Source organism: Syzygium oleosum, unplaced genomic scaffold, assembly GCF_021117445.2.
Source record: "Syzygium oleosum isolate NSW1041296 unplaced genomic scaffold, Sole_v2.1 Sole_v2.01, whole genome shotgun sequence".
NCBI classification, from domain to species: domain Eukaryota; kingdom Viridiplantae; phylum Streptophyta; class Magnoliopsida; order Myrtales; family Myrtaceae; genus Syzygium; species Syzygium oleosum.
In genome coordinates, this window is record NW_026607485.1 from 25,580,023 (window position 1) to 25,588,723 (window position 8,701).

General features: G+C 42.3%; 1 protein-coding gene and 2 pseudogenes across 1 annotated transcript in view; 2 read left to right on the top strand and 1 right to left on the bottom strand.

The window, feature by feature from the left end:
- Nucleotides 1-5,489, bottom strand: part of LOC115676175 (phospholipase A1 PLIP2, chloroplastic) — a 37,653-nt gene extending 32,164 nt beyond the window's left edge. The window contains exon 1 of the mRNA XM_056313502.1: nucleotides 5,485-5,489. The gene's annotated coding sequence lies outside the window, so the exon portion shown is untranslated. The remainder of the gene's footprint in view (nucleotides 1-5,484) is intronic.
- Nucleotides 1,211-2,096, top strand: LOC130137371 (nuclear transport factor 2A-like; annotated as a pseudogene).
- On the top strand, nucleotides 5,489-8,683 carry LOC115664923 (NADH dehydrogenase [ubiquinone] flavoprotein 1, mitochondrial-like; annotated as a pseudogene).
- Nucleotides 8,684-8,701: the final 18 nt, after the last annotated feature.

The following is an 8,701-nucleotide window of genomic DNA, read 5'->3' on the forward strand; positions in this document are numbered from 1 at the left end:
CGCTGCCCTCAAATATGAGTCGGCAACGGTTGCCGTACAAGCTCAAGGCCGGATCGAGTTTTCATGCCGCCATGGCTGAGCTCGACTGCAGAAACTTGTGCAGTTTGCGAGCATCGGGTCGGCCTCCGACCGCGAGCGTCGGGTTCAAGCGGAGCTCGGCTAGGTTCAAAATTTGCATTTTGAAATGTTGATGAGGACATTAGATATGGAGAGAAAAGTTGAGTACGGTTTTTTCAATTGTTGATTTTGAAAATATTAATGTAAAAGCTTTACAGTTCGAAGCATGTATTTTGTATCTCAACAATTTTCCTCATGCAAAAGTTGGTTGAGAAAACCCAACATGGCCACCTCTGTAGATACTGAAAATTGATAAATGGATAAAAATGGCGCAAGCCCTTTAATACTTGTCCTTTATCTATGGGCCGAAACTAGTGTTTTTTTATTCTGATTTGGCCTTTTCAACTTAAAACCATGCATTCAATCGGTCCAGCGAAGCGGCAACTTTCTGTAGATGAAGTCCATCGACAAATATCAATAACGGAGCGTGGAGGAAGTTTTGGTTTTCCAAGGAGCCGGGCCGACGGGGTCACGGTCGCGCGCCCGGACGGGTCGCGCGGCCGGCGCCGCCCGAGGTCGGCGTCGGCGCCTGGGCCCGGCGCCCGCCGGGTCCGATCGGGGCGCGGGCCGGACCGGGCCGCCCCGCCCGGAGGGCCGGGTGGGCGCCGGGGGGCCCCCCTGCGGACACGCCCCAGGCCCGGGGGGGGCGGCGCAGGGGTAAATATATCAACGAAAGAAACAAAAAAAAAAAAAAAAAAACCAAACCTACAATAAACGGAAAGTTATTTCTATATAAGGATATTTTAGACAAATTACAAACCATTATTTTAATTTAAAACCTTTTTTTAATTAATAATTTTATAAAATTACATTTTAAAAAATTTTTTTCAAAAAAACCTCTTTTTTACCAAATTTTTTTAAAAAGGAATTTTAAAGATTTTTTTTTGAACTTTTTTTTGGGAAAAAGGAAAAAAGAGGGTCTGTTTAGTCTTTCTATACCCGACGGACCGGTTTCGGGTCGACCGGGTTTTTGTTAAGAGACACGTGGACGCGACAATTCCAAATAAAGAGAAAACTCTCGAAGCCCCTACTAGGGTTTCTCTCTTGTGGTACCCCTTCCTCTTTTGATTTTCCAGAACAGGCTCAAGATCGAGAACCAGAAGGAGAGATGACGACGTTCGAGTTCGACCGAGAAACCATGGATCTGATAGCGGAGGCCAAGCGGTTCGTGGAGAACTACTACAGGACGTTCGACGCGAACCGGGCGGACTTGGTGAACATGTACCAGGAAGAGTCGGTGATGACCTTCGACGGCCGGGAGATCCAGGGCAAGGAGGGTATCCTCGCCAAACTCAACTCCCTTCCCTTCCCTTCCAGCAGTGCCAGCACCACATCGGCACCATCGACTGCCTGCCCGACGGCCTCAACGGCGACGTGTCCGTCGTCGTCAACGGCACCATCCGGCTAGACGGCAAGCAGGACGACCTCGATTTCTCCCAGGCCTCTCTCTCTCTCTCTCTCTCTCTCTCTCTCTCTCTCTCTCTCTCTCTCTATTTAATTCTTTTTTTAAGTGTCGAATTTAGTTTATTGTACATCGCCTGTTAGCAGATCACGTATCTAAAGATTTATAGCGAAACCGAATTATCGTTGCTCCGATTAAGTTTCAGAAAAAGCTAACTTTTGGGAGATGATGCCTAAAGAAATTTACCTTTTTTAAAGTTAATATTTCTTCGCTATCAGATCGGACTGGTCGCCCTCAATCGATCACTTAGTCAATCTCTCCCCCTCCCTCCAAATTTATGTTACCTGTCCTTGGAAGTGCCCTCCTTGTAAACTTGCTCCGATGATACATTCCTGATTTTGATAAATATAACATGCAGATACGACCTTTTGGCTCCCTTTTTGGTACTCTAGGAGTTACTTCCTCATGCTTTTCACCTGTTTCACATTTGTTGCTGCTTGATGCATTTGGTGGATTCCAATTTGATAGGATAGAGACATCACAAGTTCTGTACGGCGCTGCGCACTTAGTGCTATAACTTTTTTCAGATCACTTAAGTGCCTATGCTTACCACAAGTGCTATGCCAGAAGTTTTTCAAAAATTTATGGCACTCAAGTGATCGAAGGAAAGGTTGCGTTACTCAAGTGAGCGTCGGACATAAGTTATGACAGCAATTAAGTCACCGAAGAAAAATTTATGGCACATGTGGTGTGCCTTTTCCCCATTTTGATGATATGAGTCAGTGTACCATGTTTGTCTCAAGTTTGTCTAGTTATTTCTTCTACCCCTTCGTCCCACTCTTTAGTTGCCTAACACCCTGCCGTGATTTTGCCCCTCAGATGTTGGGTTTGAAACCAACACCACAAGGAAGCTTTTCTGTATCCCAGGACATTCGGACGAACTTTGAATGGAGACAGGATGGACATCTTGGATTCAAGAGGTGTCTTGTTCGGATTGTCCAAGACGGTACTGAAGAGAGAGAGAGAGCACCCTCCCAGGGTAAAGAGTTGCTGATATTAGACAATTATGGCTTTGTTTATTTTTCTCTGTTTCTTTTTTGGAATTATCGTATAAGGAAACCTATTGGATAGGATATCCTATGTATGTCGTGTTCAACTTTGATGATTTTACATTTTAGTATTTTTTTTTCCTTTTTTTTGGGTAAGGATTTTTTTTTCCTTATGGCGTTGAATCTATATGTCCACGTTAATATATTATCTAACTTTCAGCTATTTTGGATTTAAAAGAAAAAAATAAAAATGCTTATGCCGCAAGATTTGAATAAAGTAAAAAAGTAGAAATCAATCTAGACACGTCTACTGGTATTGAATATTTATTATTTAGCCAATCGCGCGCAATGAGAATCTTGACAGAACTTGTTTTTTAGAAATTTGAAATTCACAAAGGCTATTACGTGATTTCAATTTATGCTGATTTTGCATGATATCACAACGAATTGTGAAGAGTGTCCGCTCATCATTCAAATGATGGTCGAACTTCTATTTGTGATGATATTTTCAGAACTCTTTTAAGTCAGAGACGATGTATTACTTGTGAACTCGGAAACTCAGCAAGTCGAAACGGGGCAATCAGTGATCATGCTACAAAAATGGAAGTAGACCATACTTGTTCATATCTTGTCATGCTGAGATCTACAACTTTCATTCTTATATTCGAACCTATAGACTATGTAGAGAACGTCTGTCCTAAAATAAGAAAATCACATAACTGTGATTGGTGAGTTCATATGAATATGTGTATAAGAAAGTTGATACAACGATGTCGTCGTTGCAATGATATAACCAGTTCACACGATTTTCAGGGCTTTATTGTTGTTCCGAATCTGAATCTCTTTGCTGAACTTCTATTTGCTGGACCACTGATGGAGTTGTTGCACGTGATGAGATACAAAAATCAATAATAGCTGTAGGAACTCTGGAAGCTCGGCCATCTCATGCTCGTCATTGTGGCACGCCTATGTGAACTTGGATCAAGTTCAGGAAAGTCCACGGTTTCGTGAGTGGAGATTTGGCCGAATCTTAAGAAGTGGTGTGAAGAAGCAAGAGATTGAACTGAAGGGGGAGCATCCACAGGAAATATAGATGATGGGTTCAGTAAGGGAAAAGAGAATTCGAAAGAAAATAGAGCTTGAGTGAGATAAATAATAAAAAAGAACTTATGTTGAGTTAAAGATGAAGAGAGAATCTGATTGGTGAGATTTGAGAAGGGAAAGCCGAAAGAATTAGGATGCACGTATGAGTTGTGTAAAAGAAATCTCACATCGGAGGATTTGAGAAAAATTGTCCAAAAAGTCATAAACCTATTTAGATAACATTACATGTTATAGATAAAGTTTACATGTTTAGGTAATATCTAGTTGATAGGACAAAGTTTTTCCTAATTGATATAGGACTTAATCTAAATTAATTCCTAGTGTGAATATGATAACCTTTGTTTAGAGTAATTTTTATTTTATTAATTTCTAATTACGAATTTTAATAAAAATACCAAAAATATCATCTGCATTTCATATAGTTTCTAATTACGAATATGATAACCTTTGTTTAGGGTAGCTTTTACATCGCACGTAAGTAAGATGGCATTGCCATTTTTCAGATAAGTAAAAAGTACCTTAACCTAATAGTTTTAAATTTTTTAAATGATTGACAGTAATCTCGTAGCACGTATATATCGTTACCTCCTTTCTACGTGGGAGATTTTGGACAATGATAGATTCATCATGTGGCGTGGAAGCGGAACAACGGTCTACTTTTTGCATGTGATTTGGCAGTACTCTCTTTTCTCTTTTTTTTCCGTTAAAGAAATAAAGATCGTATTCTTAGTCAAAATGAGTACACAAATAAATCGGCAAGCATGAGCAAAATGAATATCGGTGCCATTAGGGAAATAAAAAAACCATGAACAAGAGCGTAAGCTTAAACAGGATTGAGGTCAAAAGGGACAGGACACCCTAACTGAAGCACGAGGCCAGAAGGCCCACCTGATAAGAAACGGCCCAACGAGAGGCCGTGCTCGCACGTGGCGTGTAGTGCATCGATTCATGTTACGGCTAATGTGGAAGCGCAGACAAATGAAACGACTTGAATAATAAATAGATGGCAGAAATGGAACCCGAACACGATGGATTTAAGTGGTTCGGTGACGTGCCTAATCCCTGAGAAGAAATCGATGAGATGGTTCCACAGAAATCAGAATAACACTCGCTCAAAAGGTGTTGCCCGAATCCTAGAATGAATTTGAACCCGCGAGAATCAATTACTCTCGATGCTCTGTATGTCTCTCGCAAATTTTTACATAAATTAAGCACGCTCACCCTGCACTTGGGAGCAAAACTCAAAAATAGAATACGTACATGCAAAAAAGAATCTCTCTTTTCCAATCCAATCCCTCCACGGCCGCGAACCCCGGTAGCATCACAAAAGAGTTCCAGTTGGATTACATATCCTCCGACGTCAACATGGACTTCATTTTCAACTAGGAAATAGAAGTGTCGTGGGAAATTAATTTTCACCCACGATTCCGCTGGAAAGAATGTAATCTGGACTTTCCTAATAAGGCATTGATTACCATGCAACTCTATCGTGGGTCGAATTTCAAAAGAAGGCATCAATTCTCGAATTTGATTTTCCGCAAAAGCTAATCCAGGAATTATTAGATGACGAAATTAAGAAAAAAAAAATCTTGAATATATATGTTTTGCTTATTTTGCACGTATTAATTGAATATATAAAATACCGCAGACATTTGCAGTGAAGCCCGCAAACAAAAGGAGGGGAAAAGGCCCACGTTTGTGCACAGGCCGTGGGCCGTTGACCGCTCTCATTCTAGGCCCACTACCCGTTCCTCGCCGTGGAATCATTTTATTCATCTGCCGCTTCGTTGTGGTCTCGCTTCGCTCCTCGACGACGTTCCGTGCCATGGTATGCGAACCGCGTCGTCTTCATCTCTTCCCCGTGACTTTCGCACTCTCGGTCGCGTTCGCTATTCGTCGATTACGACTGCGCAATTGCTCGCGTTAGGACTGAATTAGAAGCTCGCGGGAAATGTTTGTCGAACCTGGATCTGTGGATGTGTACTTTTGACGAGCTTTAGGGGGGGTGGATTGTGAAGGATCAAATTTGATTCGAGGGTTTGAGTTTAAGGTCGTTGCGCTGTTCTGGGTTTTTTGCGAAGTGTTGTTTTAGACGAGTGAAAGGGATTCGATGTTCCTTCTTCTCCCCTTCTTTGGGGACATTTTCATTTTTTTAAGGTTTAGTCAGGAGGTAGCATCATTTTCTCTTGATCGTTCAGGGTTTAAATCCTTGAGATTTATCGAAAGAGGAGGCCTAGGATATGTATTCGAATTGGCATTTTCACGCTGAGTAGCTCAATGTAATCCTGGGTTAAATTCATCACGAGCTGAGCCCCGTTTCTCTTAGGTTATCGTCTAATTCTAAGTAGTCTGTTATCTGAACTTTTGGGTTACATGTCTTATTTGTTTTAGGAACTCTGATCCGGTTTCATCCCCAAAAGTTGACTCGTTGGAATGCAAAGTCGTCTTCGAACCGTCCTCTAGGCTTTTGTTTTCACTCCATGTTTCCAAAATAAGCAGTTATTGACTCATCTATTTAAAGTAAATAAACGATTATGCTGTCATGTGCTGTCACTGCGCAAGTTGGATTCATGAATATCAGCAGAATTACCTGAATATGACCTGCTGTGCTCTAATATATGAGGCTGTATGGTTACGCAGGAGTGATTTTTGTAATCTCGTTGCATAGCTTCATCTGCATGATTTACTTCAGGTCGAGTCATTCGCGTTTTCTTACTTCTAGCAGGCACCGATGAGGGGCCTACTTTCTCTTCGAAAGACGATTTTGCTTCAGGGGCAGGCTGACAGGTGGGGTATAGGTGTTAGGTCATTCGGCACTGAAGGTGCCAAAACTGCTAGTACCCCTGCACCGCCTTCACCACCACCACCACCACCACCACCTCCTCCTCCAGAGATAAACCCATTTTGGTGGACTAAAGGACGAGGGTCGAATTTTCACCGACTTGTACGGATCGCATGATCCTTTTCTGAAAGGTGCCATGAAACGTGGTGACTGGTACAGGACAAAAGATTTGGTATTGAAGGGCACTGATTGGATTGTGAATGAGATGAAGAGTTCTGGTCTCCGAGGTCGTGGTGGTGCTGGTTTCCCATCTGGCCTGAAGTGGTCTTTCATCCCAAAAGAATCAAATGGCCGTCCTTGCTATCTTGTAGTCAACGCCGATGAAAGTGAACCAGGAACATGTAAAGATAGGGAAATTATGCGTCATGATCCTCACAAGCTTCGCGAAGGTTGCTTAATTGCTGGTGTGGGAATGAGGGCATCTGCTGCCCATATTTATATGAGGGGTGAATACGTAAATGAACGTAAAAATCTGGAACGGGCCAGAAAAGATGCTTATGAAGCTGGACTGTTGGGAAAGAATGCATGTGGATCCGGCTACGATTTTGACGTCCACATCCATTATGGCGCTGGAGCTTATATTTGTGGTGAAGAGACTGCACTGTTGGAAAGTCTCGAGGGAAACAAGGGAAGCCAAGGTTAAAGCCGCCTTTCCCAGCTAATGCCAGCTTATATGGCTGTCCTACCACTGTTACCAATGTTGAAACTGTGGCTGTTTCTCCTACGATTCTCAGGCGTGGTCCAGATTGGTTTGCCAGTTTTGGAAGGAAAAACAATTCGGGGACTAAATTGTTTTGCGTGTCGGGTCATGTAAACCAGCCTTGCACAGTCGAGGAGGAAATGAGTATACCATTAAAGGAGCTGATCGAAAGACACTGCGGCGGCGTTAGGGGTGGATGGGACAACTTAGTTGCAGTAATACCCGGTGGTTCATCTTTACCACTTCTCCCAAAGGACATATGCGATGATGTGCTGATGGACTATGATGCTCTTAAGGCTGTCCAGTCTGGTCTAGGAACAGCAGCTGTTATAGTGATGGATCAATCCACCTATGTTGTCGATGCAATCGCGAGGCTTTCTTATTTCTATAAGCATGAGAGCTGTGGGCAGTGCACACCCTGCAGGGAAGGCACGGGATGGTTCTGGATGATTATGGAAGGTTGAAAATTGGGTATGCAAAGTTGGAGGAGATTGATATGCTGCAGGAGGTGACCAAGCAGATTGGAGGGCATACAATACGTGCTTTAGGTGATGCAGCCGCTCGGCCTGTCCAGGGTCTCATTCGGCATTTTAGGCCAGAACTTGAGAGAAGGATTAGGGAGCGTGCCGAGAGACAGTTGCTGGAGGCTGCTGCTTAGTTTTTATACTCAGGTCTCTTCTCCAATCTCTTCTCAAATTATTTCTTGTGCTATCGTATAAATAAGTGGAAAACATTTATGGCTCACATGTTTATACATACTCATGCGCTCTCACTCTCTGTTTTTTCTTTTTTTCTTTTTCTTTCTGTCCGTAACTAGACTCTGTTAGATTATTGAGTGGCTGGTGAGATTATGATGGATGGATCAAATAACTGTAAATTTAAACCAGCGAGATGAGAAATGCGGGGTGCGGAAGGACTAAATGTTTGCTTTAGTGTGGTTGCAAGTTGAAATATTCAAAAAGGGAATAGTCATTGCTTATATTTCAATATTCCTTGCTAGCATTTGGCAAATGGTGACGCAGAGGGGATTGAATATGACATATTGCTGAGCTCAGGGGAGAATTTGAATCTGCTATGCGGACATTTATTCCTATGGTCCTACTTGTACGAACATGGTTGTATTTTTTAGCCGTGATTGTGAAGTTACTACTGATATTTCTTATTGGGACCTATTTTGGTCCTTTTTTCTTCATAGGTAAATCCCTTTGTTGATGGATAATGTCGGAATAACAGGAACAACTACCCAAAATTTGGGTTGATGGATGGATCTGGCTTCTGGATCTTTTGCATTTCTATTTCTTGCTAAGCTGCACAGTGAGTTTATTCACTGCCGAGGAAACTTATTCTCTCTCTCAAATATCTGGACCGAAGTTATGTATTGTCATTTCATGTATTATGGGAACTCTAACTAGCTCACATTTTCCTGAAAGTTTGTCAATGAATCTTTATATGTTGTCCTCTTTGGGTGATTTTGCTTGTTTGTAAGT